A 9,560-nucleotide genomic window follows, 5' to 3' on the forward strand; every position below is an offset into this window, starting at 1 on the left:
AAGTGTGTATTAATCTCAGATGCCAATTTTTGGATTGGGTCTTTGAATTTGGAGGGCCTGATTTTTTTAATTCTTTATATGACACAGCATATTATAAAACTGCTCAAAAAGTATATGTTGCCATAATTTTATTTTGCGTTTCTCATTATGAGTGAGACTGAATAACTTTTCACTTTTTTTCCCCAGTACTGGGGACTGAACTCAGGGTCTTTGCACTGAGCTACACCCTCAGGCCTTTTTTATTTTTTATTTTGAGACAAGGATTTTGCTAAGTCCCTAGGTTGCCCAGACTGGGTCCAAATTCATGATTCTCCTGTCTCAGCCTCCTCTTAGAAGACTAAGATAAGCATGTGTCACAGCTAACTTGTCACATTTTAAAGAGATATTTATATTTCTAGTTGCTTTAATAGTTTTGTTCATAATCTATTCATATCTGCCTATTTTGAACATGATAGTTTTCATATTGTTTTATAATAATTCCTTACGCTCTTTGCTCAGATTTTCTAGGAAACTGAGCCTGAAGCAAAGCTTGCATCCTGGTACTTTCTTGAGTGGCTGCAAACCCAGGACAGCAAGGATTGAGAGAAAAATGTAAGTGAGACCCAAAAAGAGGGAAAAGAAACACAAGGCAGCACATTTGCAAGCTGACTGCAGTTCTGCAAGCAAAGAGCTCAAGTAAGTGAGCACCGGGGATGAGGGGTGGTGGTGAAGGAGTTGAGAACAATTCACCTTGAACGTGCTGAACTGGTATACTGGTTATTTCAGGCTGAAAACGTTGGAAAAGCTGTAGTTGACCTGCCTTTCCATGCTGTGAAGTCCCTTGAGAGAGGTCCCTCCCCCATACCCAGGGGAGAGCGTAGTTCTGATCACCAGAGACTGGGCATGGGTTGCTTCAACGGATCTGAATAAATAAATCACTAAAGCAACCCTGGCTGTCCTCTAGCTTTTCACCTCCCCATACGTCTTCTGTTGACCACCCTAGGACTTACTGCTCCTATTCCACAACCCTTAGTTCTGTAATTTTCTCATAAATCTATTGTTCTTTATCTACAAGACGGCAGAGCTTCCTGCTTTGGCCATTTCTTTGGCCTTTCACTCCCCTGTGAAAGCCTCCATGCATATGGATACCAATATTGATAAAACTTGTATGTTTTCTTCCTGCTAATATGCTTGTGACTGTGGTTCCTAAACCCAGCTGAAGATCCCATCTAAGAACTTAGATGGGTAGAGATGATGTTCGTCTTCTCTACAGTGGGAATGGGGAAAAAAGGCTGGCGTGTGCAGTCTCTTATCAATGTTTGCCCCATAGGGCATCAACTGCCCTATACTTCTGGGTTGCACCACCCTGCACAGCTGGCGGGGAAGGCACGTCCAGTGGCATGATGTTTCATCTGGGCCTAAAAGAGGAGAGTATCATGACTTCCAGACCTGGCCACCAGTGCAATCATGGCCTTCACTCAGCCTGCATTCTGGTGGAGGACAAGGTAGGCAGTGTTGTCAGGGATAAGGCAATGGAGGTAGCAGCCAGGGTATGCCAAGGAGCCAGTCACTGAGGTCCCGGAGGGTCAGGTACAGAAAAGCAATTTTGGAAGTAATAATAGATATGGATACAGATATAATAGTGCATGGTTACATATAAAAGTATCCTTTTGCTGTGTTACACCCCTTCATGGTTTTTATTTGAGTTTAATCATTTATGTGATTTTTCCTTTTGCTATTCAGAAATGTTTGATTTTTATGTGACTGAATACCAGTCCTTTTTTTATGATTTCAGCCTTTCCTCTGAGATTATGAAGTGAACTTGCCTATGTTTTCTTCTTGCGCTTATGGGATTCCATTATTAAAGTTTATAAATATCTCTGATATCTAGATTTTACTTTGATGTAAAGACATACAGTATGGCCCAACTTTATTTTATTTTCCAAATGACCAAAGAACTTTCCCTGAAAGGCAACCTTTATTATATACTAAATTAACTTATTTTTGAAGACTTCTTCCCCTGCTTTCACCTGTAGGGTCTGAGATTTACTAGGTATAAGAAATGATGTATGAGATGAATCATGCTGTGAAAGCTGGGCATTGTCCCACACTATTGTCCGCTCCATTAAGGCCAATAGTGGCCAAGTAACAGGCAGATAAAACACGATTAATAATGCACTTTGTAATACTATGTCCAAAGTTTCATCGCCTTAATCTCACCAAGATGTTGCTAGTTACGGAGATATTGCCCCATCTTGACATACTGTGGTTTGAATTATAGCTTCCTTCCCTGGAGGGTGTTGTAAAACATAATTCACTTTTAGACGTGTTATTTTTACTTGGCATGGTCTGTGAGATCTCCTCAAAGGTCTTTAAAGTAAAAAAAAAAAAATCTAGTAAGACACGATGAATAGGAAAACAAAAAAAATGTTTAAAAGAAATTGTTTGTTTGTTTTTAAGAAAAAAGCCTTCTTTGAAGATACCAAAGTATAGTACAACAACTCTTGATAATCTCCTACCTCTTTTGTCTGTAACTCACTATTATTTGTCTATTTGTTTTCCTGAGAAACTATTTTGTAGATAACAATATGTAAAACAATAACCATTGATAATTTCCTACCATTTTGTCTGTAATTTGCTAAGTCCCCACTATTATTATGTTATCCTTCTTTTACTCTTTAAAATTAAAAAAAAAAAAAAAAGAAAAAAGCCTTTGCTCTACAGAATTAATCATTTCCTTAATGGTTGTATATCCATTTCCATCACCCTCTCCACCACCAATGTAGCTTTTACATCTTTCTGGCATAACCATGATAAAACTTTAATGGCATTTAACTGATTACGGGCCATCCCTCCTAGCTGCACTGTGTATTTCTTAGGGGCATGGTCTGAAGGAGTCCACAGCTAAGCTTGACCCCAAGACTTAGCCTAGAACCTGAAACAGTAGCTTCTTAAAACAAATTTCTGGAATTAATGGTATAAAGAACAAAATAATGAATCAATTCAAATCACCTTCCTTGAAAGCTTTTTCTCACATCATTATTTCTCCCTCCAACTTCACCTGAGCTCTCAGGTCCCACTATTCAGACTTCCCCCTTATTTGTGTGTGTGTGTGTGTGTGTGTGTGTGTGTGTGTGTGTGTTCTTCATGAACATGTGAATTCTTTAAAGACACAGACTCACTGAATCATTTTTAAATCATTAGCACCAGATACCTGGAAAACGTCTTCAGAATGAAAGAATGAATGAAGTACAATTACTAAAGTAGACTATGTCAAAAGGTCTGAAAATTTTTAAGGGGTACAGCTGTATCTGGTCTTTGTATCCAGAAAAGAGAGACTGATTTCTTGTCTCAGAAGAGAAAATGTGGTCAAGTAGAAAGAGCGTGTGCTTCAGAGGGAGAAGACCAACTGAAATTTGTCATTTACTTTGAGCAAGTCATTTCTTTTCTCTGAGCTTTAGTTTCCTGTGCTATAAACTGGAAACAAGTAAGATTGTAGGTAATGTTTGGAAACTTTCACCACTGCACATGGACATATAGACTGCAACTGCATTGTTACTATTTATTATTATTATTATTATTATTATTATTAAGAGTAAGAATAGAGAGGAGAGTTATTCTGGGGCTGGGGATTTAGCTCAGCGGCAAAAGCGCCTGCCTGGCAAGCGCAAGGTCGTGAGTTCGGTTCCTGGTACCGGAGAAAAAAACAAAAAAAAAAAAAGAGTAAGAATAGAGTGGATGAACTACTGTTATATTTGGAACTCAGGTAGCTTTAGAGGAGATGGGTGGTTTTTACATGGAATGGCACAGGGTAGAGATATTCAGTAATCATCATGCGGACAGTAGCCATCAAGTATTGGAATTCTACTCTGCCGGGCACTTCACACACATCATTTTCTTAAATCTTTACAAGAAAACTTAACATCAGTAATATCACTCTAATTGTCAAAATGAGGAAACTGAATCTTGGAGAAGTACCTCTGAGTTTCAAGGTCACAGAGCTAGTGATTTGTTGAGTTGAGATCAAACCCAAATCCAGCTGATTTCAGAGCTTGTTCCAGATTTAACTCTTTTTCTGAATAACCTAGGAGCTGAGATATTCTGGGATTAAACATAGATTAGAGGGCTCTCGGCAACCTAGATAGTGAATTAACCTGTGCTAAAACACTGGATAAAATTATACAGCTACATAAGCCTGTCTGTCACCTCCCTGTATTCATCTCTTCTATTGTCATAAATACGTCTCAGTATTTCAAAGAACTGGATAAATGCACATGTAGGGAACTGGGCTTTGGAGAAGAATCCTTCTCGTATATCCATCTTTTCAGCAGTATGAAGTTACCAGTGGCTTTAGGGAAAACTACCTTCAAGAGGATTTTCGTGGTCCTGCTGTATCACAGGAATAGAGAATTTCATTGGTTTGCCATCCCCCAGCCCATATTAGATGTTTACCTTAGCATACCATGCATTCTCAAAGCTTGTAGGGCATCGAGGCGCACCCCAGGCATGGCTGTTGTAAAGTTCCATCTGCCTGCAGCCTTTTTAATCCCTTCTCTAGTGTATAGTCTCATCTTACCCAAGACTTTCTTCACCATTACAAAATTTAGAACTGATTCTTAATTCTTATGCCTTGTTTACCAATGTTATGAATCTTCTCTCCTCCAGACAGATGGTCTTAAGGGTGTGCTCACCTCCCCAGTTCCCAGCAAGTTGCAGAGTACTTCGGTGAGTATGCCCTCCGTTGAGAGGATAATTGCCAATACAGCACCTCTAGGTGATCTGGGTGAGTCCAGCAACATCACATCTTAGCCTCAGTATGGAGTGACACCTCTGTTCACGAAGGGCTGAGGGGCTGTGGAGCAGGAAGAACTCAGTTTGTATACATGCCGCCCACACAGAAGGTCCTGCTGGAAAGAAACATAACTTTCTCTGTGTGTCTCCACTGCAGGGGTGGCACAAGGCATGGACACAAGCTGGCTTTGCTGCAAGAGCTTTTCTAAAGGACACCATGTATTTACTCAGCAAATATTTACTGAGCCAAATGGGAGGAGGAAGGGCATTCCAGGGAGAGGAACAGTTTGAATACAGCTAAAAAAAAAAAAAAAAGAAAGAAATCCAGGGATATATATAGAGTATAGTGAATAGTAAAATTTGGGAGGTAAAATCTGAGAAATAGCAGAGAAATAACTAAGTAGAGCTTTCAGTGCCTGATGAAGGAGTTTGAGCAAATTCAATGGACAAGAGAGAATCAAAAAGGATTTTTGAGCAAGGGATAACATAATCAAAAGAGCTCACTAGGAAAGTTAATTTGCCAGTAGTGCCTACATTAGACAAGAATGATGATAATCATATAAAGCAGCCACTAATAATACTTGAGTACTTACTATGCACCCAATACATGAGGCTGCTTACATACCTGTCTCATTTAATAAAAGTAATATATAATGCACTTAAGACACAGCACCTGGTCCATGGTATTTTACAATCCTTGCAATCACCCTATAAATTGAATGTCATTATTACCTCAATTTACAAATGATGTCTGAGGTTCAAAGAGGTTAAATACATTATGTCCAAGGTCAAAGGGCCACAAGTAGCAAAGCCAGGATTTAATCTTAGGTTGGTCTGACTCCAAACCTGACTCTTCAGGCAGAGAAGTGTAAGGAAGCTACTAGAAAGTTATCAGATATGAAATGGTAACTGGCAAAATTTTGTACAGAAAAAGTGGTCAAAGATCCAAAGTTCTGAGCATCGGTGACCAACGAAAAGGAAGAACCACATCAAAACTCAACAACAGGAGACAAGGTGCACTAAAAAGAGTTCTGAATAAGCCAGGCATGACGGCCCACGCCTGTCATTCTGGAGACAGAGGCAGAAGGATCACAAATTTGAGGTCAGTCTAAGCAATTTAACAAAAACCTATTTCAAAATAAAAAGGGATGGGAACATAACTCAGTTTTAGAAAACTTGTCTAGCATGTGAAGACCCTAGACTCAATCCCCAATGGCATAACCAAGAAGAGATAATCTGTAAATATTTGGAAAACCTTATACTTTCTTAGTCATTTATAATTCCTCATTTTTAAGTTTTTTTATTGTAGTGAAATATACATAACATAAAATTTACCATCTTAGCCATTTTAAGGACTTTTTAAAAATTAGCATGACGTTGATATCTAATTTCTAATTATCACTAAATATCACTTCATCTTAACAAGTAGAAATCTAAACAAAGAGAAAAATCAACAACTCTTCTTAGATCCATCAGATAAAGAAAGTTATAGGGGAGGCTGGAGATTTAGCTCAGTGGCACAGTGCCTGCCTGGCAAGCACAAGGTCATGAGTTCAATTCCTGGTACCAGAAAAAAACAAAAACAAAAAAACAACAAAAAAGAAAGTCATAGGGCAAAAGTGCTGCCTCCCAGATTGGAAAACCACATACACAGAATCACAATTTACCAAAGCAGAAACCTTTCCAGGAACCTGGGTAGGAACACTGAAACTGTAAATGATAACTTCTAATCTATATGTGTCTTTATACTTAAATGAGTTCCTTGTATATAACGTATAATTGGTTCTTTCTGATTCATCTTGACCCCACTTAATTGATACTTAAAGTGATTATTGATATAGTTGGGTTAATATCTACCATAGTTGTCACTATGTTTTATTCATTACTTTTGTTTCTTTCTTTTTCTTCCACTTTTTTTCTGCCTTTTGTGGCCTTAACTGACTATTTCCTGTGATTCTATATTCTCTTCTTTGTAAGCATGTCAATTTATGCATTTTTAAAAAACATTTTTTCAGTGCAGACTAGCCTTTGAGATATAAATTCCAGAGGGTCCAAGTAGGGGCAGGGGTGGGGACAGGGAGGTGGTGGTCTTTCAGCTCCAGGAGTTCTACACGATTCTCACAGAGACTGTGTGAGAAAAACCTCTTCATCATTCTGGGGGAAAAGCAACCAATTTAAATACAAATTCCAGAGCATTCTGTTCTTAATAAGGCCTGCCCTCAAGGGAATCTATTCGCCCAGAGCTTAATATAACAGAGTTATGTCAGGGCCTGACCAACTTGAAAAAGGGAATAGCCAACTCTAGTTCTCTCTAACTATTCTGCCCTACATCAGGTGTCGGGGGGTGGGGCGTGGAGACTGAGAAGCACTGTGAGGGTCACCATTCAAAATCTAAATATAGTAAAGCCTTAGTTTGTGAGCATAATTCCTTCCAGAAACATGCTTGTCATCCAAAGCACTTGTATACCAAGGCAAATTTCCCCATAAGAAATCATGGAAATTCAGATGATTAGTTCCACAACCAAAAAATACTCATGTAAGAATGATTATAATATTGTAATATAATACAAAAGAATAAAGAAAATACAAAATATAAAGAAAAATAACCAAATTAACCACACTTATCTTTAAAAACGTGTGTGGCTGGTGTGAGGGAGACAAGAGGAGGGTTAGTCTGTGGGACGACTTTCACCATCATTGACAGAATCCTTGCTCTCTATTGGCTCAATGGAATCTTTTTCTTTTCGTTTAACAAGGAACCTGCCCAATGGTGCTTGCTTTTGCCTCCTTATGAGGATCTCGCAGAAATGTGACACTGCATTATCATTAAATATATTCATCACTCAGACTGTGACACCCTTATTCAGGTGGTGCTTTTCTAAAAATTTTGCACTGTTTTCCACATTTTACACCTCTCCCTACAGTCACTTGAAGTGAGGGATTCCTCCATCTTTTTCTTCTCCTCCTCTTCTCCTCTATAAACTCTTGCTCTTGGTAGACAATCCTATAGAGAGAGAGAGAGAGAGAGAGAGAGAGAGAGAGAGAGAGAGAGGGAGGAGGAGGGAGAAGGAGAGATGGAGGGCCTCAGTTGTGATCATGTGATGATTGTTATCACATACTACCCATATTGCAAGACATTTCTCATTTGTCAAGTTAAAATGTATTTAAAATGTTTGCTCATCTTGTAGAACACTTGCAGAACAAGTTACTCACAACCCAAGGTTTTACTGTAAATGGAAAGATTATTTCATGGTTATGGAATACTCAACACTATCAACACATAAGTTCCTCCCAACTTGACTTATGTATCGACATAACCCCAACTAAAATTCTAGTAGGTTATTTTTTATATATTGATAAACTGATTCTACAGTTGGTAGAGAAAGGCAAAAGACCCAAAGTAGCCGGGGGCTATGGGGTGGGAGTGATGAATTGACAAAGCACAGTTTTTAGAATAGTGAAAGCATTTCATGTGATACTATGATATATGTCACTGTATATATGTGAAAACCCATACAATGTACACTACAGGAGTAAACTCTAATTTAAACAATAGACTTTGGGTGATAATGATCTGCTAATATAGGTTTGTTGATTGGAACAAACATACTGCTCCAACGAGGGACGCTTATAGTGGGGGAGACCTGGCCTGTCAGATGGCAGTGGGTATATGAAGTCTCCTTATGGTCTGTCCAGTTTTTCTGGGAACCAAAACCCACTCTAAAAACCAATCCATTTTTTAAAAAGTAATGTTAAGTTGACCTAATATGTCTAAATGTGTGTGTGAATTTATAAATTATAACACATGCAGATATTTGTGTAACCAATATCATAATCAGAGGACAGAACAGTTCCATTGCTCCCCACACTCTCCCCTTGCATTTACACTTTCTCCCCACTTCTAACACTTACCACCACGGCTTTGTCTCCCTCAGGAGATGATGTCCTGTAACTGGAATCACACAATATATAACTTAAAACTGGCTTCTTTCACTCAGCCTAACGCTTTTGTGATACACCAAAGTTCTTTCATGTGTCAATAATTTTTTCTCTTGCCCTATTGTGTGGATGAACCATAGTTTATCCATTTATTTATTGAAAGACACCTGAATGCTTGACAATTATGATTACAGCTGCTATAAATATTCTTGTACATTTTCTTGCATGAACATAAATTTTCATTTCTCTTGTGTAATTATCTAGAAGTGCAATGGCTTGTCATATGGTAATTTATGTTTCATTTTATAAGAAGTTGTCCAACTTTTTCAGTGGCTGTAAAATTTTACATTTCTACCAGCAGTGTATGAGAGTTTTGAGTACATCTTCATCAGCACTGGATACTGTCAGTATTTTTGTTTCAGCCATTCTAATAGATACATTGTGGTATTTCACTAAAGTTTTAGTTTGTATTTTTTGAATGGCTACTGATCTTGAACATGCTTTTTTTTACTTTGCACATTCTCTTTAGCAGAATGTTTAAGTCCTAATCATTGCTGATTAGGTTGTTTGCTTTCTTATTGTCAAGTTGTGGGAGTTCTTTTATATTCTCAGATCTTTTGTTGGTTATATCATTTGTATTTTCTCTCAGCCTATAGCTTGTGTTTTATTTTTTATTTGTGGTGCTGGGGATCAAACCCAGGGCCTTGCTGATGCTAAGCAAACCCTCTGCCACTGAGCTACATACATCCTAGCCCCATCTTTCCATTGTATTGTGGATGGTACAAAAATTTCACTTTGATGAAGTCTAATGTATCTGTATTTTTCTTTTGCCTAATTCCAGTTCATTGAGA

The 9,560-nt window shown here is 38.2% G+C and overlaps 1 long non-coding RNA gene across 1 annotated transcript in view; it reads left to right on the plus strand.

Annotated features, from left to right (window-relative positions):
* LOC102012998 overlaps nt 1-2,376 on the plus strand; it is an 8,445-nt gene extending 6,069 nt beyond the window's left edge. The window contains exon 4 of the long non-coding RNA XR_261687.2: nt 499-2,376. This is a non-coding gene — a long non-coding RNA (uncharacterized LOC102012998). The remainder of the gene's footprint in view (nt 1-498) is intronic.
* Nucleotides 2,377-9,560: the final 7,184 nt, after the last annotated feature.

Source organism: Chinchilla lanigera, unplaced genomic scaffold (genome assembly GCF_000276665.1).
Source record: "Chinchilla lanigera isolate Chin_1 unplaced genomic scaffold, ChiLan1.0 scaffold00034, whole genome shotgun sequence".
NCBI classification, from domain to species: Eukaryota; Metazoa; Chordata; class Mammalia; order Rodentia; family Chinchillidae; genus Chinchilla; species Chinchilla lanigera.